Source organism: Balaenoptera musculus, chromosome 13 (genome assembly GCF_009873245.2).
Source record: "Balaenoptera musculus isolate JJ_BM4_2016_0621 chromosome 13, mBalMus1.pri.v3, whole genome shotgun sequence".
NCBI lineage: Eukaryota > Metazoa > Chordata > Mammalia > Artiodactyla > Balaenopteridae > Balaenoptera > Balaenoptera musculus.
Window position 1 is genome coordinate 58,230,888 of NC_045797.1, and position 27,169 is coordinate 58,258,056.

Genomic DNA, 27,169 nt, shown 5'->3' on the forward strand with positions numbered 1-27,169 from the left:
TGTAAAGTTCTTAGCCCAGTGCCTAGAACATAAAATAAGGATTAGCTGTGGTCCCCAGAGGCCCTGTTCAAGGAAAGGGTGTTCCTTCCTTTCCAAGAGACACACTAGTCCCCTAGGCCAGTGCTTCTTAAACTTCAGCGTGCCTAGAATCCCCTAAGGATGTTGATAACATGCAGATTTTGGGGTGGGCCCTGAGAATTTGCATTTCTAACTATTCCTAGGTAAACCTATGCAGGTGGTCCACCAGGTGGGTAGTGTTAACAGCTCTGCCTCAGAGAACTCCTAACACATAAAAGCTTTTCATACCTGTTTCCAATATGCAAAGCACCTTCAATCAACCAGAAAGCTTTAAGAGTGGGGCCTTTTAATTACTTAGATGTTCTCATTAAATTGGAGTTAAACATCACCATGTTTTCAGTTTCAGCTCATGGAGCAACTGTTTCTAAAATATATTATTAGTTCACTTTTTGGCTTTGGTAAGTTCAGGACATAATTTAGTCTTTCTTTGATGATTTGTGAGGCACTTCAGACCCTTGCAGCGCCTCGGGTCATTCATTTTAACTGCCTGGCTTCACAGACACAGGAGTTATGGGATAAGAAATTGGACTGAACTTGTTCAGACCCAGAGCATAGGCTGTACTCCACTGAAGGGTTTTACGTGTTTCTACTAACTCTTTGGAATGAGTGTCTTTGCTGGCCGTAAAGTGAAACGAAGGATGCTATTCTGGTTACCTGAAGGGCCCAATCGCGCTCCAAATAGTTGAGCGATATATATACACACCGCTACAGAATAACACTGTGCCAGGGATGCGGCCAGGGACTCCCTGCCCTCCTATGGAGGGCGCTAAAGGACGTATCCCTGGGAAGCATTCAACCTCGAGGACGCCAGGAGCCCTTTCACCTCATCACTTATGCAAATACTCCTTTCTCCCCAGTCTTGTCTTAACAAAGAATTAGGGCAGCTTCAAAGCCATCTCTCAAATAAACAGATTCATGACTGCTGCTACTGAACATTCAGGAAACCTGTTTTTCTTTACTTGTGGGGGTTTTACAGAGGGTTTCTGCTCCGTGGAGTGGTCACTTCTCAAGCTGTTTCAAACTCACAAGATCTATTAGGGACCACATGAACCATGTCTAGCCTTGCGTGGCTGTTTTTCTCAATTCAGTTCTATTTCCTTCCTTCTCCTCCCTACCCCTCCGTCCTTTCTTCTTTTCCTCTTTCTCCTCCCTCCCAGGCATTCTTACTGAGGCATGACGCACTCGCAGAGAAGGCTGCACCTTCTCTCCCATCCCCGCTGTTTCCCATCTTTGCCCTCTGAGGTTTCTCTGTTAATACCAGTTCTGTTCTTGTAGGAAAACTTGGTCTCCTTTTGATATATTTAAGTCAGGCCCCATTTCGCCCAGATATTTCTCTGACTCTGAATCTTTCCAAATGTCTGCAGGTCTCGGCACACAGACGTACTTACCAAAGCCTGCTGACCAATGCTCCTTTTGGAGCCTGAGATTTATCACGTCTGACCCTCCCTTCCATTTTGGCCATCAGCAGACATGGGTGTGAGTGTCTGCTTGTACAACCCTGCAGCACCACCAATACCAACCCAAAATAAACACAAATCTAACTCCAGTAGCTTTGAAGAATCATGTAGATTAGTGCTTTCCAGTAGCAGTATAACACCAGTCACATTATGTTTTAAACGTTCTAATAGACACAGTTTTTTAAAGTAAAAAGAAACAGGTAAAATTAACGTTAATGATATACTTTAACCCAATATATTAAAAATATTATCATTTCAACAAGTATTCAATGTAAAAAATTATCAATGCAATAGATATTTTACATTCTTTTTCCTACACTAAGTCGTCAAAATCCAGCGCATGTTACACTTGCTGCGCATCTCAATTCGGACCAGCCACACTTCAACAGCTCAATAGCCAAAGGTGGGTCCTGACACCCACACTGGAAAAAGCACAATGTAGATGTTTACTGTGATTTTCATGAAGGAGCAGGGTGAGAGGTTTTACAAGCATATCATAAAGGCTACATCCTTAAAATCTTTCTTAGACAACTCTCTCCACCCAAGTGCTAAGAATCTCTCAGCCCGCTCACCCCCCAACTCACCCCCTCACTGCTTTGTTCTGTTCTTCCTCTTCCCTCCTCCTTCTCAACTCACCATTCCTGCCCTAGGCCCCCTGACACTGAAAATGCTTCTCGGACTGCATTTCCTCCAAAAATTAGTCCTCCTGGAATTGTACTGAGTAAAATTATCTATTTTGTTGGCTGATTCTTAAAGGTTCCCGGTTCAGCCAGCACCTGCTCACCAGTCTCCCAGGTTTCTCATGGGTGCCTGGGTGAGCACAAGTGATCCCCAGCCGGAAACAGATGAGCCACTCTTCAGACGCGTGGGGACTTCACCAAGGCAACCGAAATCTGCCTGCAGTGAAAATGCTCCTGCTAACCAGCCCACACTGCAGAGCCCCTCAGGACCGCTGCCAGCACTGCAGCTCTAACAGGCGAGTTACTGAGAAGAGGAAGGGTTCTGCTCTATGGCAAACGCCATTCCCTCCCTCCGACACCTAGAGTCTCGGGAACGAGCGGGTAGAGAACATGGAGGCAAAGCAACAGTCCCTGGACCCCAGTTTTGTTATATTCAGCTGTACGGACTACAGAATTAATCACGATCTGTTTGTACAACTTTTCTGTCAATACCAGTTATATCTACTTTGTGTTTCTCTAAGACTCAGTCAGATGGGCTGTCCCCCAAAGACAATGCAGGTGGGGTTACAGCTTCCGGTGGTGAGAATGGATTTACTCATGTTCAGCCCTATCTTCCCTTAAGATTCCTTTTGAAGCTCATAGTTTCAAATCATTTGGTTGGAATGAAGATGGAAAACTTTGCTCATGAAATAGATCCTCTATCTATGGAAAATAGATACACAGCATAACTAGGTAAGTAGCCTTGACCTTCTTGAGACACTATTGGATCTAACTGAATGGACCCTCATTATTACCATATCCACACAAAAGATATGATTGGACCAGGCAAGATCTACCCCCAAATGACCCAAATCTTCACAGGAATCAAAATCTACTCAGACTCCCAAGGGTCATCCAGATCAAAAGAGACCTAAAGCTCGTCTAGGAAGCCGCTGAAGTTTTCTAACCCAGTGCAGTACTGGCAGAAATGGGTCACCCAGGGAGAGCACGGATCTGAACAGCTCTGTTCGGCATCTTTCACGTCATATCAAGCACTCAGAGAAAACTTGGGCTGAAGACTTGGCTACTCTCAATACAACCTCTTGTATCTAAACATTAATAAATATCCAGGAAATATCAATTGTTCTTTTCTTCTGTCCCCAGCTGAATCGCATCCTTCTAACACTGAATGGCTTTTTAATATCTGTGACACACTCCCCCTCCTGTGTCTGCCAATATTATAATGTATTATTTGGCTGGTGATTTTTCTCATTTCTCTTCTCAACTCAGCAGCCAGAACTGCTCCTCCTGACTTGGCAGAAGTTGAGGATGTCCATACTTGCTGACTTTTGTGCCCGTTCATTGCCAAAAACCCATAATATTTAAGGTTTTTAATTCTTCCTCTGCATTTTTTTTTGAGAGGGGTTATTATTTGTGGCCAGAAAGTCAATATTTTTCATATTTACTCCACAGTTTATAAAGTACCTAACACAGGTCTCTACTTCCTTGCAATCCTCAAGAAATATGTAATTGTCAAGTGAGACAAGTTATGCAAGAATTCTATATACAATCTAATTAATTCTATATACAAACTAATTGATTAATCTGATTAATCTGTTTTGTTATTGTTATTGTTATATACAGGAGCATGTTTTCCTGTGTGTGGTACACAATCATAGTTTCCTCTGAGCTAGTTCATTTACGATACCTCTCTCTGCTGATCTGGATGAATAATAATTTCAGATAAGTTTAAGACAGCTGAGGCACAGTGGAAAAGGTGTCAATGAACTGGACTCTGCCACTAACTAGCTGTATCCTTAGAAAGTCACTTAATATCCATAAACCACATTTATCTTCATCTGTAAAAATAGGAGACTGGATTAGATCAATGTTTTCCAAGGTGCAGGTCCCTGGGGCCCTCCAAATTCATGGGATCTCCAAATCCATGTGTACACCTAGTAGGCTATAGATGAAATAAATGATATGTCTCACTCATACAGGTATAGCTATTTGTTTCAAATATATGTAATTGCTGTTCTGATTAACAAAGTTTAAATTCATGCAAATGATTATTGAACTCATAGTGGCATATTGTCATTATATACCTTCTCAATCCATGCACACTACAAGTTTAAGTCCTACTAAATGGGAATCCAAAAAACGCTGAGATTGAAAAGGGGTTCTCACACTTGAAAAGGCTTGGGAATCTCTGTGGTATAATGATCTGTAAGATCCCTTTCAGCAATAAAATTCTGTGTCTAAACATTTCTATTTTGACAGGGGGTCTTCCATGCTCTAACTCAAAGGCCAGTAAGGGAAACAGCTGAGCATGGGGTGGACTTGGAGTAACCCTCAGCCGGCAGCATGCAAACCAGAGCTCCGTCCAGCCACACTGCACTCCAACTGCAAAAGCTCTTACAGAGGAGAGGAAAATTCCAGATGGGGGCTATTACCGTCTTTGAAGATTTCTTGAGACTCTTTTTTTTTTTTCCTCTTCTCTGTTCCCTTTAACTGTTGACTCACTTCTGGCTATACGTTTCTGGAATCGGTATCAATTATGGCAGCCAAACATGAAGCAAGAAATCTGCTCTCATTTATAGCCTTAGTGTTTTAACTTGAAACACTAGGTCTTTTCAAAATAGGCATATGCAAATACTAAGCAAATTATACCCAAACCACAAACCACTTCTTTTGGGAACCATCTAATATTTTTTTCACCTTAATATAAGCCTTGGGATAGTCCTGATGGTAAGAATTATTCCAAGGATGTAGGACTAGATACTCATTTATGTAAGAAGCCAAGTTTAACGATTATGAAAATAAAACGATATGAATGTCTTTTAAAGAAACAAGGAAGGGACAACTTACTTATTATGAGTTCCTTGAAGGATGGACAATGTTTTTTATCCCTCTGTATCCCTGTATCCTAGCATTTATGGTTGTTGTTATATCTGTTAAATGGTGAGTTTCCTGAATATAAAAAGAAGCATTAGAATTGGAAGAAGATCTTGACTGCCCTTCAACTAAAAGGAACAGGATTGGAAATAATCAATCACAGCCTATGAAATTAATATGAATAATACAGAATTGAAGAATATTTATGTGAATGCATTTTCTAAAAGCTTGGGGGGAAAACAGGAAACGAGCCAATAGAACTACCAGAGCATATCACTGTAAAGTGATAGATACCAATTTTTCCACTATCTTAAAACTGACTTCTTGGGAACTGGTTTATCAGATTATATGTGGAGTTAGCAAACTACTGAGAGAATATAAAGTGGCTAAAAATGTCAGAGGAATGACTCGAAGGGACCATTTGCTCCAATCTAAAGATGTCAGAGAGTAGTAGGCCCTAAAACTCTTAGGAAAAGAATGAAGCAAAATGATTAAAAAGAGAGTTGGGTCCAGATGCTCAAGAAATAGAGTTTAGGCAAAAACAAAACAACTGACTTACAATGTTTCAAAAGAGAGAAGGCAGTGGTGAGTTTGTGATATATGACTGAATGGTTAGCTTGACAACAAAGAGAAACTTCAACCAAAGAAGGAATTATTTACAAGAATAATAAAAGTGGAAATCAACATTCTTTTTAGTAAACATTATGTATCTGGCACTATTCTCATCTAATTCCATCTTCTTGGGACTTCCCTGGCAGTCCAGTGGTTAAGACTCTGCGCTTCCAATGCAGGGGGCATGGGTTCGATCCCTGGTCAGGGAACTAAGATCCCACATGCCGTGTGGTGTGGCCGAAAATAACAATGGTAATTCCATCTTCTCAATTCTGCCATTAGGTATGTGCAATGTGATCCCGTTTTACAGATGAGGTTGGAAAAGTTTGCCCCGGATGACTCAACCAGAAAGTGGCAGGGTCAGGATTCGAAAATAGGACTCTTTGATATGATGGGTGTTCAACATCACTCCCATTAGGGATCCTAATGGAAACTAAAGGAGCAAGAGAAGAAGCACCTTTGTGAAAATTTCAAGATCAACTTCTACTAAATCCATGAGAAAAGCCTAGCTAGCTGCACGTGGAAGAAAGATGAAATGGTCCACTTCATAAAACAAGGGGACTGAGCATCATATTAAAAGAAAGAAAAGGGAGGCATTAGTAGCAGAGGCCACTAACATTGCAACACACTGTTTACAAGATTTTTGCAAAAATTCTGCTGCAGTTGTTGACAAGAACAGCCAAAGGCATGGTTTATACAATCTGGCAATCTGCCATGGAGAGGCGGGAAAGAGCTGACAGTTGGTGAACTTAAGAGAAGTCACAAAGAGGGGGTGTAAAAGAAAATTACTAGATTTTGAACAGGGAAAAAAGGCTTTTTGCTCAGACTACACAAATCATATAAACACACACTAGACAATAATACAAAGCAGTATAATATCAAGGAGTATGGGAAATATTACTTGTGATATGGACTATAAGAAATATAGGAAATCAGATATTAGGCTAGATACCATTTATGCATTTTATTATTTTTTTAAAGATAAAACTAAACGAAAAAAAAACATAAAAAGAAAAAAAGATAATCCTAGATCCTAGTTTGAAAAGTATTTTTAATTAGAATTCAATTAAACAAACAAAAACCAATGAGGTTTCATTGAGTAACAGAGAAAGTACTAGACTGAAAGTCCAGAGATTTAATACAACATTTTAAAACAAATACCTTGGTATTGCTAAGTTTAATTTCCTCCCTGGTAAATGGGGTATAATAATAATACAAGGCTCAGAGGATCTTTGTGAACATTAAATGCAACAATGTGTGTGAAAATTGCCAGTGCTGTGCAATCTTCATCATCATGATTATAATTCCTGCTCTGGTCCTACTTAGCTGTATGACCTTAACAACTAGAAAATGGAACTGGAAATGAGGAGGTTGGACTAGATTATCCCTTTAAACTCTCCCATTCTCTGCTAATATAAACCACTGCTTTCCTTCAAAATTACATAAATATATTTTGCAATAGATAAGCAATTAAAATGTGTAAGAACCCAGCATCTCCATACCCAGTGGGTAGAGAAAAAGCGAAATTAAACTGACAAGGAGAGAGGCAAAGCTGCCCGTCTCATCCCATACACTGTGTGTGGCATGCAGATTGGTCAGTTGTAAGAAAACGCTTGTGAAATTTAAAGGCAGTGGAGTGAAATTTTGAAAAGAAATATTCATATACAGGCAGAGCCCCCATCACATCCCATTCAAAGGACACAGGTCAATGATACCAGAATAATACAGCAATGCATCTTCTCCATTTATTTGGTAAGCTCCTACTGATTCTACAAAGCTGGATACAAATGTCTGTCACCTCCCAATTTGCTCCCAGAGCACTGTGTATATCATAGGCTTACCAGTCCTTTGTAGTTGGTTGTTTTGTACATCTATCTATCCACTAGATTGCTAGATCCTTAAGAATTAGAATAGCATCTTATTCAATTTTATAGCCTAGCCAACCACAGGGTTTGCCATATAAAAGTTGCTCAATAATGCTGGTTTGAGAATTGAATTAATTAATTAAGTGAATGCTGAAAACACAAAGCACATGATATAAACTGGCTCTTAAGTGAACAGAAAAGACTTTCAACTTTAAATGGCATCTGACACAGTCTCTCTAAAATTTCCCTTAAAATAACCATGAATCAGAAGGGGGGAGGGAATTAAAAACTAACATTTTCATTAACCACCATACTGATGGAACTGTGCTGAAGAGTGCAGTTGGTAAATCCTTGTGTTATGCTGCCTTAATGGAAAGACTACCCATCTGAAAAAAAGGTACAAAGTTCATTCAATTCTCCCAAACGGTCTGGCTCCCTGGAATAAGAATGCAAGACCTGTCCCAACCCAGAAACTGGATAGCTGACCTTTACTGACTAGCTGCTGCTTTTGGAGGCTGTCAGAATATTGTTATTTCCCACCATCCCCAACTTATAAACTTCCAACCTATGAATTATAGGCGAAAGGAACCAAAGCCAGTGGAATAGAAATTATAAACAAAGACACGGTTGAAAAAAAATCACAAGTTGGAAAAAGCCTCAATTATGCAGGTGTAAGGAGCCCATAATCTTTCAGAGGGAAAATATATATAAAGAAAAAACTCTTCAAGCATCCAGACAGGAATAATGAATTGCATAATAAAGGGAGGGAAGTCAGGCTGATTACAAATTTCTCCTTCGTATTATTATTATTTTGGCCATGCCACATGGCTTGCAGGATCTTAGTTCCCCAACCAGGGATGGAACCCCAGCCCCTGGCACTGGAAGCTCAGAATCCTAACCACTGGACCACCAGGAATTCCACTCTTTTGTATTATTAAATGTTAGAAGGAAATTAAGCAGAGTGTATAGAATTTGGAGGGGCAAAAGTTGTAATTCAAGATTTTTATACCCAATTTTTATGACTCTTTTAGTTGCAACCGAGAGGAAACCCAGTTCTAACTAGCTTAAGGGGAAATAAATGAATATATTGTTTCACAAGACTTCCAAGGTAACTTTAGGTACAGCTAAACCCAAGGGCTCAAATACTGTCATTGCCCCTCTCTCTCTTCCTTCCTGCCATCAACCCCGCCAACTCTTACTTCATCCTGTCTCTGCTTTTCTCCCTATATTGGCCTCATTCTCTCCCACTGTTATGTACACTCTTTCCCTATCCCAGGAAGTGTGGCTAAGGAAACAATTCCATACCCACATTGTTTTAGCTCATGATTCAAATGGATGACAGACTCCCTGCATCCGTGAGATTTTCAATCTCATGAAAATACTTTGGTTGCTTGTATTCAGACCATGTCTAATCACCATGGATGAGAAGTTGGTCCATTATTGGTCAGGCCTGAGTCACACACTGGTCCTGCAGCCAGCGCATACACTGTGATTAACAGTCTCACAAGAACCTAATGAGATGGGAGGGAGACAGTTCCTTCATAGAAAGAAAGAGTGGGCAGACAATAAGAGCAAATATCAACTACATTTCCCCCATGTCTACTTAACACAAACTCAAACAATTTCAAAAGTCCCTCCACCTAATGTTTGTCCAACAAATGTATGTCCAACTAATGTATAACTAAAGTCACACTTACTCCAAAGAGAGACAACACAGAAACACATCCAGTTACTACCCCATCTTCATGCCCAGGATCTCTGGGTGATGTACACATCTCTGATATCCAGATATGGTTTCTCTTGATTCAATAATCTGCAGTATATATTTTTAAAATTACATTCATGAAACAACTGGAAGTTTGAACACTGACTGGATATTTAATAATAATAATGAATCACTGTTAATTTTTGGGGTGTTATTGTATTACGGGTTTTTGAAAATAATACTTATGACTTATTAACAGATGTAATGATACGATGTGTAGGGTTTGATTCAAAATAATCTAGTGAGTGGAGATATGCATAAAACCAGATTGACTATAAGTTGACAATTGTTGAGGTTGGATACATCAGGGTTCATTATTCTATTGATATTTATAGTGGTTGTTTGAAATTTTTCACTATAAAGGTACAATAATAATAGTTATAATAAAAACATAACCTGCAGTTTAAATGATCAATGTAATGATCCCCTACAGCTCCCTTACACAGCAGAGGAGGAAAAATAGCATATCTTCCAATAAAACTCCATTCAGGGGACTTTCCTGCCAGTCCAGGGGTTAAGACTCCGTGCTTCCACTGTAGGGGGCGCAGTTCAATCCCCGGTCCGGGAACTAAGATACCACATGCCTTGCGGTGCGGCCAAAAAAACTAAAAAACAAAAACTCCATTCAGAAAGGGTTCCATGATGTATGCCACAGCATGTACCAGACCCTACAGAATAAAACCGCAAGAATTTACATCTTGACAGTGAAACCAATCTGACAACCCCAGGCTTCTCCCTGTGCACAGATCGCCCACATTCATTATTCTTCAAGGCTGTGCCTAAAATGAATGTAGGAAAAAATCCTTCTGGAGGTCCTGCCCCTTAACATCTCTCTTGCATTTGGTGTTATTACAAGGACCTGGGGATTGCCTTAGAAATCCAACAATCCCAAGTGCTTTCCGGTTGATATTTCTCTGGAAGTTCAATACTTTTAAACCCCTAGTCATCTACTGATTGGGTCTACTTCTGTAGGTGAAAATCAGAAATCTTGTCTTGTCCTTGATTATAGACCAGACTCTTCCGCATACCTGTTTCTTAGCAGCAGTTCTTAGCCTTCAGCTAAGAGAGTCCTAAATGACTCAGGCTGAGGTATTGAGGCAGAACTGATCAGTGTTGTGCCCAGGCTGAACCCATTTGTTGGCTGTTTACTAGGGAATGAATTGTTACCTTCCCCACCAGCCAGTGTTCAGCAGGATAGTTTGGGGAGGGGCTTAAAGGATCAGGCTTCCGGATTTCTCAAATTCCTCCTGAGTCCCAATCACATACCCTACTCCATCTCCCACCTCCCGACCTCTGCCAACACTAACTTCAGCTTGGGGCAGGGATTTTGGCTTTTGTAGTTCCATGAGGTGCATGATTATCTGACCCCCAGCAGTCTTAGATTACTGCCCACATCCAAATGGAGGAAAGGCACCTCTTAACGAAGTTATATACTATTTCCTTCCTGCTTTCACAGGGACCAATTTATACTGAAGCTTTTTCTTTTCTTGAAAGACATGCAAGAAGCAGGCAACATCCTGAAATTCTGACGATTCCTCTAAAGCTCCAGTCTCAGCAGGCACATGGTCTGAGTCCAAAGAAAGAAGAGGTCACCCTTTAACCATATGTTTTGGAACAGCATAACAAAGATGGACGATTTTCTTGCCCTTGGTATAGGGGTCCTCTCCATCCTGTGATACACTTAGACTCAACCAAATCTTTACATTAGAGTTTATTCCTAGCAATGGCCTTTTCCTAATAGCAATTCTATACTTACTTTTTTTTAGTTGTAAAGGACAGAAAACCAACTCAAACTATCTTAAGAAAAACAAAGGAAATTTATTGGCTTGTCTGACTCGAAGGTCCAAGAGTAAGACTTCCAGTGCAGCTGATCAAAGATCTCAAACAATTCAGCTAGCCCCACTCTCATTTTCTCATTCCCTTCCCTCCAGCGCTCGTGTTCTCTCTCTCTCCATCTCTAAGATCTGCGTGTTTCATTTTGCTTATGTTGGCCTCATTCTCTCTTGCCACAGATGAACTCTGTTCACATGGCAGAGAAGATGGCCCCTCGCAGCCCAGCTCTATATCCACACAGCTCACAAGCCATGCATGTAATTTAATTCAAAGGCCCTGACTGGCCCTATTTGGATTATATCCCCACCCCTTGTGTAAGTCATTAAGGACAGGTTATCACAGTTAACCAGGTCTAGGTACATACCGACTCTGAAGTGATAATTATACCAAAAATACATGGGTTGAGGGAGTAAACGTTCCTCAATTGAAAACAAAACAAAACAAAAACAACGACAACAACAAAAGACAAACAGGAAAAGCTGAGCAGAAAAGCACAACAGATGTTCCACTATTCCAACTTACTTGTCTTCTATGCCTGAAGGCATTCCTAACATTCCCAAGATTCATGGGGTCAGAAAATACATTACCCATTTATCTTTTCTGATAAATGTACGTGAAGAAGAAATTCCAGCTAACCAAAATTAAGACACTAAGACAGGAGATGTCCACATACTAAAAAATACCAATGTACTTCCTTTCCTCAGTTTGACTCTAGACTTGGGAATTAAGTTTTATTTGTGCTTTCAGGTAGATTTTGCCATGCTGGGCTGAGACTTGGTCCCTCTTTTTTGTTTTCAACTTAGCTTCTGCTTTGGCTCCTTTCCCAATTCCAAGAAATCTGATTCTCAAGTTACATCCTTCATCAAACATTTCAGACAGCACCTTTTATTGGATTTGACCAGTTAAACAACACAGTTGGTACATAACTACTAGGATGGATAAAATCCAAAATACTGACAACACCAAATGCTGAAGGATGTAAGACAACAAGAATTCATTGCTGATGAGAATGCAAAATGGTACAGCCACTTCGGGAGACAATTTGGCAGTTTCTTACAAAGTTAAACATAGTCTCACCATATGATGCAACAATCACACTCCTAGGTATTTACGCCAATGAGTTGAAAACGTATGTCCTACAAAAACCTGCACATAAATGTTTATAGAAGCTTTACTCATAATTGCCAAAACTTGGAAGCATCCAAGATGTCCTCAGTCAGTGAGTGGATAAATGGTGGTACATCCATACAATGAAATATTATACAGTAATAATAAGAAATGAGCTATGAAGCCATGAAAAGACATAGAAGGACCTTACATGCCTACTGCTAAGTGAAAGAAGACATCATACTGTATGATTCCAACTATATGACATTCTGGAAAAGGCAAATCTACAGAGACAGTGAGAAGATCAGTGGTTTCCAGCAGTTTGGGTTGGGGGGAAGGAGGGAAGAACAGATGGAACACAGGGGATTTTTAGGCTAGTGAGACTCTTCTATATGCTACTGTCATTGTGGACACATGACATTATGCATTTGTCAAAACCCATAGAACTAGACAACACAAAGAGTGAACCCTAATTTAAACTACGGACTTTAGTTAATAATAATATATCAATATTGGTTCATCAATTGTAATGAATACACCATATCAATGCAAGATAGTAATAGTAGGGGAAACCGAGGGGGGTATATGGGAACTCTCTGTACTTTTTGCTCACTTTCTTTGTAAACCTAAAACTGCTCTAAAAAATAAAGTCTACTCACTTAAAAAAAGAAAAAGAAAATACAAAGAGCAGAAGCATCTTTTGGTGCCAGAAATAAGGCAGTGCTCAAAAATAAAATGTGTGTATGTCAAAAGGACATAGGATCCAATCTAAAAGAGCTCCCAGTAGCCAAAGCTGGATCAACTTCATAACAAAATAAATAATGATAGCATGGGGTTGTATATAATCCTAATAATAAAATAAATATCCACAAGTCCATACTGAAAGAAATAAATAAGATACAACTCTTCCTTATGGAAGAATGAATTCCAATTAAGAAATATGGGGGACTTCCCTGGTGGTGCAGTGGTTAAGAATCCGCCTGCCAATGCAGGGGACAGGGGTTCGAGCCCTGGTCTGGGAAGATCCCACATGACGCGGAACAACTAAGCCCATGCACCACAACTACTGAGCCTGCGCTCTAGAGCCCACGTGTCACAACTACTGAGTTCGTGCACCTAGAGCCTGTGCTCCACAACAAGAGAAGCCACCACAATGAGAAGCCCACGCACCGCAACAAAGAGTAGCCCCCGCTCGCCGCAGCTAGAGAAAGCCCACACGCAGCAACGAAGACCCAAGGCAGCCAAAAATAAATAAATAAATAAAATAATTTTTAAAAAAAGAAATATGGAAGGAATGAGGGAAACAGGAAATCGGCATTAGAACACTACCGTGTTAACTGCTGCAGGCAAGATCTACTGATGAATGCTCAAACTAATGGGTGAAAGCTTGAAGAGAAACAGGATATTTGCATAGTCTCAAAATATTGTCCAAAAATTACTTATTAATTACAATAGGAAAATAGTAACGGTATAATAAAGTAAAGCAGACATCACCTTAACCAAGTGATCAAGGTTAACATCACTAGTAATAAAACATATTGAATCATGTATCCACCAATACGATGCACTGAGAAGGGTACATGACCCCTAAAGTATCCTTCCCAAAACACATAATTGCAAGCTCACTGTGAAAAAACACCAAGCAAACCCAAATTGAGCAACATTCTACAAAATATCTGATCAGACTCTTCAAAAATATCAAAGTCATAGAAGACAAAGAAAGCCATGCTCACATTGGATAATTTGAGGGGACTTTAAACAGGGGTAATTTAAGGTGTTGGCAGAGTGTAGGGGAATAACAAAGGATGGTCACAGTGGGCCAGCACTGGGCTTGAGCAGGCAAAGGGAGGAAGTAGTTAGTGGAGCCTGGATAGAAAGCTTGTGGAGAGGCCATCTGACAGGACCTGTGACTTTCAGTCAAGGACACAGCCATCCTGATGTGACTCCCCCAGGGAGGGACCAGGAGGAACAAACTCCCCAAACTCACTCTCCCCGCTCCCTCCAGTCTCCTGCCAGCGCTCCACAAGGAGCAAAACCCAACCTGGAGCCACAGGCGAGGACTGTTGATGTGGTCCATGCAACGCCTGTCTGCTGGGTCAACGCAGAGGGTGGAGAAGGCAGAGCATGGACCTGGAGGGCCAGATGGAAGCCGTTCAGCACAGAGCTTGCCCTCACAAAGCACACATTCCCGTGGAGGAAGACAAACAACATAGTAACAGCAAACATTCAGTGAACGCTGACCACGTGCCAGACGCGCTCTGAGCACTTTACGTGTTATAACTCACCCCTCACAATAGCTAATGAACTCAAATTAACTAATGAGGAAACCGAGGCACAGAGAGGTTAGAAACCTTGTGCAGAGTTTATATGTGCATGAGTTGGTATCAACTATTGTAATTTGAAAAAAGACAAAGCCACATCTAAACTCTTAAGTAAAGCACGGCAAAATGTTTTTGGAAACTATAAACTAGCATTTGGGGAGGATGGAAAATGAGGGCAAAATGAATATTACGGGTAAAAGACAGAGGGTTTATTTTTAAGTTGTAAGATAAAGCCCTAAGACTAATAGTCCTGGGGATCAATTGAAATATAGTTGCCAATGGATGTGTAAAAAAAAAGTCAGAAGAGCTGGATCAAAAAGGAAAACACATTATAGAAAAAGAAAAGAGAGAAACAGGGGTGGGGAAAATAATATGAGCATATTCTGTTAAACAAAATTAATATGCAATTATAACTATTTAAATATTCATACTATGTAAATACTTTTTGCAAAGGAAATTATAGACTTGCTTGCAAACAGTAATCGTGCTAAATAAATGTAAGGTGCTATTATTTAAAACAACAACAACAATAACTAGTGGATAAGATTGGCAGCAGTCCCTACAGAAAGCTCAAGCTTCCAGGAAGATACTATCTATAAAGAAATATGCAGGGCTTACAGCATCCCCACAGCTAGAAGGGGCTTAGAAATGAGAAACATTTCTTTCTGAGTTCTCCCTTGAATTGAAATTGATTGGCTTCCTGGACAGTAACATGGTGAGTTTCAGGATGGAGGTTCAGAGGACAGAATCCTCCTGGCTTATGATTGCCCCACAAAGTTTCTCTGTGGGACCAGGACAAACTTAAACAGTTCAAGTAAATGGCCCTCCAGCTCTGGTACTTGTAACTGTAAACATGTCTGTGCTGCCCCCGTCCACTCAAGCCCCTCCTCCCCTTCATCCACAGAGCTGACGAAGCACAAGGGAGCTGAAGTCGCTGTGTGTTTAGATCAGTTCTGCAGGACACAGCAAAATCCGAAATGGATTGTGACCTGCTGATAATCTTTCACAGCGAACCAAGTGATCATTGATTAAAAATAGCTTTGAACATGTATTGCACATCTATTTCAGGCCTCGTTTTATTTGGAATGCAAATACTGCTGGAAGCCAGAGCTACACGAGCAGCAGCTGGAAAGCTACTCAGACATTCTAGCCAATTCTTGTCAAGCCCAGTTGGTGAAATGAATGCCATTCTGCGGTCTCAGTGAAGGAGAGATTGTTAATTATGCCCCACTGCCCAGTGGTTTCTATTATGGACACATCTGAAATGAGAGGCTCATTTGAAATTCCCAATTTCACTGCTTCCCGGAGCCTAAACCAAGTTTAAAAACTGATTTGTGAGGATGAGAGGGTAGTGCATACAAACTGCCTCGCCCACAGACTCCAGGTAGGGCTCTAATGAAAGTTTGTCCTAGTTTCAAAGGCTCTTTCATGCCCCGGGTGCTCATATTTTCATCGGTATTTCTTACCAGTTCCTAAAATGCAGTGTTTGGGCAGGCTTCTCAGTAAATAATAAATAAAACACACACGCCCATCCCTACACCTCAAGGCTAAGGAGTTTAGTTTCCACGGCGCCCTCAACCACCGCAGGCTGTGATATTTTCATCTCTCTGAAAGGAAGGCAGGCTGGGACCTTGTCTGTTTCGACAGAAAGCCTTTCAAGGAATGTGTATGCCCTGCATCAAAAGACACGGCTGTTTTTTCTGAGGAAAACTCTCCAAATGATCGCTGACTCCTGTTTTGGCAGCGGGAAGGGTGGAGTGGAGACTGCACTGTGGGAGTTGCCATCTTTGAGAAGGGAATGAAAACAGATCATCAGTCAAATCCAGGGTGGCTATTCGAATCCTACTGGGCTTTACTTTGAGCCAACCAGCCACTTTCTGTTTCACTTAGACCTCAAGTAACACAGGTCCCTGACCCCCCTATGCTCTTCTATTCCATCTTCCCATGAGACCACCGGTGCTCACACAGCGGAGGTCGTCATCTGACCAGGCAGCAACCCAGCATGGAGAGTAGGACCAGGCTCACGCTGGCGAGTCAGGTGTCCTACATGACGCAGTATTGTTACCGAGCAAGGGCTGGCTGCCCCAGGCGCACAGAAGCCAGTACTATGGCATTAGCTTTTGAGAAAAGGAAGAGCTTCACTGTGAGATCGACCGGCAAGGAAACTGGAGACAAAGTTCTCAAATCTATCTCTCTATCCAGGCTTCAGGGCAAAATTAAAGGAGTTAGGGGAATTTCAAACTTGGAAGCTGATTGGCTAGACTTGAATTAGTCCATATAAGCTACTTACGGTGCAGGAGGCCAGATTTTCCTTATTGAAGGACTTCTTGCTTCGTAAAGGGCTCCAGTGGCAACACTTCTATTCTTTGAGTTCTGTGGACTGAAGATCCTTGGTTCTGGGGTCATCCTGGAGACGTGGGTTCCTGTCTTGCACATGCGCAGTGCTGCCTCTGTAAAGTAACTCAAGGTTTGATTAATCAACCTAGTTACAGAGGCAAAACCAGTTTAAGCTGGTGCTGTTTCAATTTGATTAATCAACACTCTATTTAAGGAGGCAAAACTAGCTGAAGCTGATCAATGTTTTACGTGCTGTTTCAGTATCAGAAGCGCTGGGAAGCTATGTTCCCTTACCCCACCCTCCCTTAACCTGCCTGATGACTAAGATTCATTTTATTCCTTTATGCCAAATCTTTCAAGCCTTCGTCCTTAAAAAAAAAAAAAAAAAAAAAACAGTGTAAATGCTCTTAGGAGGATACAATCATGTTTTATCATTCACTTACCCCTGGTGGCTAAGTTTCCAAATTTTTTCTGACAGTGGGAATTCTGATGGGGGAAGAAAAGTTAGACTGGAGAGGGTGAGAAGGGGCTGTCCCTAAAGGAAAACACATGATTAAGGACAATGAAAGTAAACTCCGCTGGAGAACCTTATTCATAATTTGGCCTGGAACTGACCTTGCTTAGTCCAACCTAATTTGCACCAACTACTTGGATGATGGATCAATTTTATAGAAATCAGTCTTTGATAAGACTGAGGAAAATCAGTCAGCTGAAGAACTTGAAAATTACAGAGAGCAATGTACAGGCTTAATTTTAAAAGTGTTTCTGAGCTGCCTAACAATGTATCAATTAATGGGAGAGATTGTGCCATTCCTTCCCCAGGAAATATTTAAACAGTCTCATTTGTTTCTGACAATGGTGCTCGACAGGGCTCTTTGGCTTTAGGCAGGTGTGGAACTAAATCAAGCTGGAGATCCAAGCCAGCTCTGAGGTTCTCCTGTTTACTCAGCTATCTCATGGAGACTCATGATTTTGACCTGAGGAGCTGAAGTCAATGTGACATTAAAACAGCCAAGCAGGCACACAGGTTCCCTCAATTAACAGGATTAGGACCTCAGGCCACAACTCTTCTGTATCTCTTTGAACTGCCTGGTGTCCAAAAAGGGGACTCCACACTTATCTGGTGTGTCGAGGTCACTGTGCAGGATCCCTGGCTCTGGAAACAGCCTTACTCTGAGCTGCCCAAAGCCCACAGGTTAGAAGGTGGTAACTTTAGGGAGTGCCTCTTGCATTTCTCGACCATGAAACCAAATGCTCAGAATGGTGCTTCCAGCTGAAGCTAGAACCAAGTCAAGGAAGGGAATGACAAGTTGGGGTCAGATGTGGAAACAAGGCAGAATCCAGATTTGCTCAAAACTAAGGTTAAGGGTGGAGGCTTGGTTCAGAAACTTAACCAAAAAAAAGCATGGTGCCATGGAAAGAGCAAGTACTTTGGAAGCAAACAGACTTGCATTCAAATCCCAGTTCTACTGCAAGATCTTCTTCTAGGAATTTCTTTGTTTTATGAGCCTCCATTTTCCTCATAGGTAAAAAGAGGCTAATAGTTTTTTCTTTGAGAAATTACATGAGAATTAATTAAATTAGATAGAATATGGCAGGGCAGGGAGCTAGGCTCAGAATGCGCATTCTATAAATATAAATTATCCTGCTCCCTACTCCTTGGCCCAGTGACTGCTGCAGATTAGAATCAACTGGAAAAATTTTAACTCATTCCTATGCCTGAGTCTCCTCTACCCCAGAGGTTCTGATGTAATTGATCTGGGACAAGATGCGGTTATCAAAATTTTCAAATGTTTTTAAAATCTTTCCAGGAGATTCTAATATGTTCCTAAGAGTGAGAACCACTGTCCAAGTATATCAGAACGAGTATCACCCTTGGATTTGAGATTTTCTATTATGGATTATAGGCAAATGTTTTCTTCTCTGAGGCTTAATTTCTTTATTATTTTAAGAAGGGGAATAATATTCTGATTTTATAGGATTGTTTTGAATATATCGTGAGAGATATTTAATAAAGCTCCTAAAAGAAGGAACTGATAATTAGTAGATGTTCAATGAATATTCATTTTTCTCTTTCTTTCTTGTTATTCATCAGAGAACACACTTGGCCAAAATATTAATGAAATAAATAAGGACAACAGACACGAGATAGTACCAATCAGGCAGTTCTGAAGTTAAGATAATTACTGTCTACCTCAGGCAAAACTTTCTTACCTAGCTTGTGGTGGAACATGAGGTTAAATCCTAGGAGAGGGATGACAAATATGGTGCCCATTTACCCCAGTCCTCCCTGCCATGCTCACGGCAGACATAACTAATCAATTACAGTACTCTTTCCTATTGAGCCCTGATGAGGCCACAAAGTCCTTTACTATACAGCTCTCTCAGGCCTATGCGAACAATTAATCAGAGCTAGTACATGTCTTGAAACAAATCTGCCATCCTTATTTTAGGTCAGGGCTGCCTTAAGCCTACAAATGTGGCATATTTCAGAGATGATTAAGTGGGTTCCCTGGTCAGTAGGGGGTGTGTGGCCAGAGATAGAAGCAGACCCTGAGAGCACCCAGCTTTATGCAATCTGATAAGCAAACTAAGCTACTCGAAATGAAAGAGCCAACCCTACGCGCTGCTTGGTGCACTCAAGGGGTCGCTACCTCCCACAACTTCCAGGAAGAGTTATCAGATTGTTTTCCAAAAGCCATATTATTTCTTGGACTTAGGAAATGTGAAAGTAACTGTGGCAGCGTTTCCCCCCTAAGGTGATAGGCAAAGGCTCTGATGAGAAACCCCAAGGCAGCTCAAGTCAGTGGGTGAAAGCCTGACCTTGATGCCTGCAGGCTTGTCACAGCTGAGACCTCGTGAATGCCAAGGCCGGAGGACTGGTGCGACTGGCTGGGACCCTCGCCTGCTGTGCCCGCCCAAGGACAGCCAACACTTCGGCAATGGAAGCTTCTGCTAATACTCCTTATGACTGATTAACGCCTTTGAAAGCCGTCAGTGTGTTCACTTGTTACAGAGCAGTGTTAGCCCGTGCTGGGCAACATCGGGAAGGCTTTGAGCTGATTCCACAGCAAGCACAGGTTATCATTCTGATAGCCTGTTAAAAGTCTTCTGCTTGGGCCGCATAGCACAGGGAGATCAGCTCTGTGCTTTGTGACCACCTAGAGGGGTGGGTTAGGGAGGGTGGGAGATGCAAGAGGGAGGGGATATGGGGATATATGTATACATATAGCTGATTCACTTTGTTATACAGCAGAAACTAACACAACATTGTAAAGCAATTATACACCAATAAAGATGTTATAAATAATTAATTAATTAAATCCTTAAAAAAAAAAGTCTTCTGCTTGGGACTTTAAATAAAATTGTAACTTGCTCCACTCGATCGTTCCCTTTCTCTTTTTTTAAAGACTCGGTGCTTTTCTTTGTAAAAATTTAGGAACAGGACTTCCCTGGTGACGCAGTGCTGAAGAATCCACCTGCCAATGCAGGGGACACAGGTTCAATCCCTGGTCCGGGAAGATCCCACATGCCACAGAGCAACTAAGCCCGGGCGCCACAACTACTAAAGCCCGCGCACTCTAGGGCCCACGAGCCGCAACTACTGAGCCCGTGTGTTTCAACTACTGAAGCCCACGTTCCCAGAGCAGACTATCCGTCTTACCATTGATAGATACATGATAGAGCTCGTGCTCCACAACAAGAGAAACCACTGCAATGAGAAGCCCTCACACTGCAACGAAGAGTAGCCCCCACTCGCCACAACTAGAGAAAGCCCGTGCGCAGCAACGAAGACCCAACGCAGCCAAAAAAAAAAAAAAAAAATTTAGGAACAGGAATTAAGAAATAGAACTACTGCAAATGGAGCAAATGGTTTTGTTCACTTGGGTTTCTTCCCTTCAAAACGTGTTGCCTGCTCCATCTACTTCCCTTCCCAGCATGGAGAACTCAGCACAGCGAGTTCATCATCACAGGACGGTGCGAGGGTTGAGGAAGCCGTGCAGAGGCATGGATGCAGGGCAGGAAGGGGTGAGACACAGGGGTAAAGAGGTGGGATGTGGAGGTGGTGGGCGGAAGAGACAGCGGGCGTGGCTGGGAGATTGGGCCAATAAGTAAATATACTAGGATAACAGGAGCCAAAATTCTCATTGCCTGAGAAGGTATTTACAAATATTGAAACAGGAAGTCTAGAAAACCATGAGGGTTTGGATTGAAACCAGAGTATCAGTATGAACTTAGCTTTTATTATTATTTGTGTTTGTGTGTGTAAATATATACATACACACAGATAAATACAGAAATAGTTACAGATGTATATGTGTGTATGTATATATACATATATTAACACACATATATATCTCATATATATGTGTGTGTGTGTGTATTTCCTCTGTCTGTCCACAGAGTGAATGAGCCTAAAAGCAATGACACCCCAGTAGCAATTAAAACATTGAGTGCCCAAATCTTGGTCTCTGAGTATACCCTTTATTAAAGGAAACCAGAGATCCTTGGGAAAATGGCTGATTCCAGGCCTAGAACAGGGAAAGTACAAGTTGAACCTGAAACATCACCTTATGCCAGAAAATAAGGAAATGCTTAACAAACAATGGGGACATGCAATAACATGGATGAATCACAAAAACGCAAAAACGTTATGCTGAGTGAAAGAATTGTTACACAAAAGACATACTGTATTATTCTATCTACATGAAGTTCTAGAATGGATATCTACGATGGAAAAAAAGTCAGAGCAGTGATTGTCTGGTGGGGGAGTGGTGCGGAGGCAGGGAAGTACCCCAGGGCGGAGGCATGAGGGAACTCGTAGGTACAGTAAAGTTCTCTCTGGACAGAGGTTTGAGTTATGCAGATGCACACATTAGTTAAAACTCATCAAATGGTTCACCTAAGATCTGTGCGTTTCCTGTGTGTAAATTTTACCTCACAGGGAAAGAAAATGAACTATAAATGAATATTAAACTATAGTTGTTGATATGTATACTGACGCATTTAGGGGAAAACGTACTGATTGATGTCAGCAAATTACTTTGAAATGCGTCCCCAAAAATGAAGTGGATCAATGGATGCATAGAGAAATAAGTAGATTTGCAATAAAGCAAGTATAGTAAAATGTTAGCTGTACAATCCGATGATAGATACATGTGTTCCCTGTAGATTTATTTTATCTGTTCTGTATGTTTGAAAATTCCCATAATAAAGTGTTGGAAAATTTTTTAAACCTTGCCATGGACTAAAAGTAAGAGTGGACTGAGCTTCCTAAGGTGAAACAGCATAAGGCAAAGAGCTGGACCAACTGAGAAGCCCAGACAAATTGCACTGGAGTATTTCTCCCAAGAGTGTGTCCTAAAAGAAATGAGATATAGGAACATGTATGGGTCAGTTCTTCCCATCATCCCTAATGTTGAGATCATTCAGAATGACTATCCGTCTGACCATTGACAGAATACTCTAAACCACCAAATCAACCTAATCATTTTTACTTTCTCTTCTTCTGAAAGTGTTACCAGTTAATCAAATTGCATGAAAACAGCGTGTTTGGATATAACTGAATGTCCTTTCATTCCTATTCTAGATCAGTAGTTATCTACTGGGACTGTGTCTCAGACTTTAATATATTATTTTTTGCTATTGTATTATAATGGTAATGCATGATATACTATATATAATGTTCTGCTAGTTGCTTTTTGCCTGTTATATCCCTGGACAGCTTTCCATGTCAATACATATAAATTACATCATCTGTAAATGGAAACATGATAATTGTGAAGACAAATTTAGTTAATATTTATAAATAACTTAGAGCAATGTCTGGCACATAGTAATTGTTTAACTAAGATTAGCTATTTTTATTTCATTGTAAAGATGCTTCATGATTTGAATAATTTATTGATGGGCAGGTTACTGTTAGTTTTCCCCAACTACAAATAATGTGGAATTAAACAATCTTATACTTATGTCTTGATACGTATAAATATTACTAGGATAAATTCCTAGAAGTGGAAGTTCTGGGTCACAGAGAATGTACCCTGTACCAATTATATATCTATTGTCTCTCAGCCAAACCCCATCCTCCCACACTTTTTTTTCCCATGCTGGGGTAGGAATCTGTAAATTCCCTTTCCCAGACTGCCTTACAAGCTGGCTTCTTTTAGGTTTCCAGGAAGATATTGCTAAATCAACCTCCAAAATGGTTGCATCAGTTTGAATTCCCACCAACAGTGTATCAAAGGGTCTCTTTCCCTACTTAAGGAATTTTTAAACAAGAAAAAAATATAGCTAAAGGGCCCCAATCTAGACCTCCTAAGTAAGAATCTTCAAGGGTAGGGCCCAGGCATCTGTGTTTTCTAAGAGCATCACAAGTGATTCCAATGCACAGCCAGACAGGAACCATTGTTCTAGATCTTTGATTCTCAAAGTGTGTCCCTAGACCAGCAGTGCGGGCACCACCTGGGAGTCTGTTAGAAATACAGAATCTCAGGAGCTGCATCTTAACAAGATCCCCAGGGGATTCAAATGCACATTAAGGCTTGAGAAACACTGCTCTATAGAGGATGCTATCAGATGAGCAGCAACAGATCCAGTTCTCGTGGGGCCTAAAGCTTATACAGCTTGGGGGCCCTTTTTACCGAAAGAAATACAAAATCACAGACAAAAACTGAGCACAGATTGAACATTTATTTACAATGAAGTAAGAAATCATAATAAAATACTAATTTCTAAAACTGAAAAATTCCACAAACATCACAAAATCCAGGGGGAAAAAAATGACAAAACATGTTTCCTAATGAGCTGCCTAAAATACATGTATAATATTTTTCTAAATCTGTAGTCATCTCTTTATATGATAAGTCACTTTTTTCTGCAATCTTTCTGTAAGGAGATGAGAAAGATAATTCAGACTAGTAGAAATTTGTTTTTTCATGATTGATAATTTAGAAAAGTTTTTTCCAACTTCCAACTCATTACAGTGTCATGTAACACTTTGAGTTTTGTCAAATTTGGGCTAAGCTCTATCCAGTTTCCTTCACCTATGAGCTAAAAGAGTCATGGTATTTCAGGCTTCTTGAGCAGTGGCTAATTTTAAATACCCTCTGACACAATGACCAACTCATTAACTTTTCTGTAGTCCATGTCCTCATGCAGACCACTACTTACCTCCTCGGTCTGTTCTTCTGTTCTTTGTCCTGGAATGTCCCAAATTACATAAATTTTCTCTCTCTTCTGTTATTGTTTAATCTATATTTTCCTTGCTGTTGTGATCCTGTTTCTTGTCTTTATGACTCTGGACATCAGAGTTTTTAGCTTCTGTTGTGATAAGAGAGTTTTCAACATTTTGAAGTCTCTGCTACTCTCCTTTCTTTTAGTTTAGATCGTCAGTTTCCAATAGGATACATCCTTCCTTTCCTCTTTGAGTTTTAGTGTATCAACCCTTCTGAAAATAGATACAAAATTAATCCGAAATTAAGGCATGCCCAAGAGCAAGTCAAATACATTTCTAAATTGTGTCTACAATATATTAAGCTGTGTAATAGTATAATCAAACTACTCTTATTCTCCATCTATCACCTTACTGAGGAATATAGGAGTTCTGTCACTAGAACCCTTGTTTCTTGAGGACTTTTTAATGCATTGTGTCAATACTGCCATGCTGCTTCATCTAAAACCAGCACAATTCATCTTGACAAGATGTGTCAGATATGCTAAGACTTATTTTGAGATGCATAAAACCTGCAAAATCACAGACTTACTGCTTATAGTACTGCTTAAAGGTTTTTGCTCCTACAAACACAGGCATTCTGGAAAATTCTATTTCAAGCACATATAATAAAAAAATAGAGAAAAGAGTGTGTTTATAATTGTATATGCTGCATTATTAAGTATATTCCTGATGGAAGAACATTTCCATTTTGTTTAGGCATCATTGAGAACTGAAACCTCCATTTATAACTCTATGTGTCAGACAATTGGAAGAATTTTCAACAGACTAGCTTCTGGCTCTGTACATTTCACACTTGTCTCTCTCCCAATCCCCACATGCTTCCAGTGCCAAGAGTTGTAGGATAAGTTCATTCCATGGTACCACGTGTGCCTTGCACCTTCATGCCACACTGGTGAGGGAGCATGCATTGATACAATGCATTAAAAAGTCCTGAAGAAACAAGGCTTCTAGTGGCAGAACTCCTATATTCATCAGTAAGGTGATAGACGTAGTAGAAGAGTAATTTGATTATATTCTTATGTAGCTCAAAATGTTATAGACACTATTTAGAAATGTATTTGACTTGCTCTTGTGCGTGCTGGATGGCATGAAATATTCTTAGAAGCCATACAGATATTAGAATGACTAGTAACAAGGTAACTATACACAAAAGTAACTCTAGACTACATAGAAATGTATCACTAATATCCTCAACACAATTTCCCTTTATCTGAATCCCAAAAATGCCCACAGCCATTTCAAGGCCACCCCACACCTGGGGAATTATAATGAAGGGAGAGAGGGAGTAAAGAGGGACAGCTGTCGTAACCAATTTCAGTTAAAATATTTTACTTTTGGAACTTTACAAAAATATATGACCAGGTAAAAGATCTTGATGGGCCCCTTCCCAGGGCTTCTGAAAAGAGCTGTGCAAGCAAAGATCCCTGACGCTTAAGCTTCATTAAGTTCACAATCTGTCCCTGCAGAGCAGCACATAGGATCAAAATGATAAAGCAGAGAACTATCTTCAGAGATCCCTAGTAGGACCCTCTTGATATAAAGATGGAGAAGCTGAGGCCCTCAGAGGTTGTGTGACTTCCCCAGGGTCACCCACTGGGTTAGTAACAGAGCTGGGACCGGACTCTTGACTCTTAAGTCCAGTTGTCTTTCTCTAGAGTGCTTCTAGCTTTGCGGGTTTTCCCATTAAAACCTTTAGGCTTTGAGAGCTAAATTTATGCCCAATGTGTACTGAAGGAAATGAAGTATTAGAAGAGGTATCCCTCCAGATTTCATTTAGGCAAAGTGCCAAAAAAATACCCTTTACTCCTGTGATCAGTTTCACAGCCTCTCACAAAGTACTTGCCAACAGAGATTTTTTGCTGATCCACTGAATCTTACATGGCAAAGAAAATAACCGTTTCCATAAGTCACAACACACGTGTTGATGAGATGTGGTTTGATACCAAAACAGGCATTCTCTACCCCAAAGAAGGAAGGATTACCTAATGCTAACACTAATGCTGATGTTATCCTATTACAAGGGTCTCATGCTGTGGCTCTATTCTGATTTGTGCCTTGAGATAAAGATTTAATATCCCTCATTTAAATTATAGTATCTATTGGGTCTTTATGGGCTGCCCCATGTTCCTATACTAACATTTCAATGCAGTCATTCCCACCCCAAAAATTTATTTCGTCTGACAATTCAAACACATCCCACAATTAACTCAAATATCAGCTCTCTGGGCCATATTCTATTGTCCTCATGCATGCAACAGTCATTTACTGGATGCCCCTGCTGTGCTGGGCGCTGTAATAGGGGAAATAGGAAAGGCATGTGACATTGAAGAGGGACTACAAAGATGAAAGACACAAGATGTTTGCCCTCGTGGAGCTCCTAGACAAGGGGGAGAAACAGATACCTGGCCCGCTTGTTGCAACGCAATAGGGTAGAATCTGAGAGCACAGAGGAAGGGAACTGTCACTCAGCCGGGGAGAGGGGAATTCAAGAAGACTTTGGAGAGCTGACCTTTGAGTTAATTCTCAAAATAAAATGTTCACCAGAGAGAGAAGAGGAAGGGCATTAGAAGTGGAAGGGCCAAACTGTGCAAAGGTTTGGAGATGTATTGGAGAATATTTAGGAGACAAGTAAACCTTTATTTAGGCTACAACCTAGAAGCCTGGGGGCAGGAAGGGTGATAGCAGGAAAAAAAACTGAAATGCAAAGAGTGTCATACCTGCCTGGTAAGTCTTTGTGGACCATGCTCAGGAGTTCGGACTTGCTTCTGCAGGAAAGGGTAAGCTTTTAGGCAGCGTGGTGACATAATCAGACCTGGGTTTAGGAAAGCCAAGTATAGGAGGCACGAACTTAAAATGCTGTGTGTGGCAAAGGTCCAGGCAAGAAATAAAGAACCCGTACTAGGAAAATCCCAAAGACTAGGATGATGGCATCCACTGGATATCAAGAGATATCTTCCGAAAACCATCTCATTGTAAAGGTCTATAACTAGAATTGTCAGGGCT

The 27,169-nt window shown here is 40.8% G+C and overlaps 1 protein-coding gene across 1 annotated transcript in view; it reads right to left on the reverse strand.

Moving 5' to 3' along the window:
* TMEM178A (transmembrane protein 178A) overlaps positions 1-24,360 on the reverse strand; it is a 112,487-nt gene extending 88,127 nt beyond the window's left edge. Inside the window, exons 1-2 of the mRNA XM_036872298.1 lie at positions 24,103-24,360; positions 16,883-17,042 (exon numbers count right to left, since the gene is read on the reverse strand). The gene's annotated coding sequence lies outside the window, so the exon portion shown is untranslated. The remainder of the gene's footprint in view (positions 1-16,882; positions 17,043-24,102) is intronic.
* Positions 24,361-27,169: the final 2,809 nt, after the last annotated feature.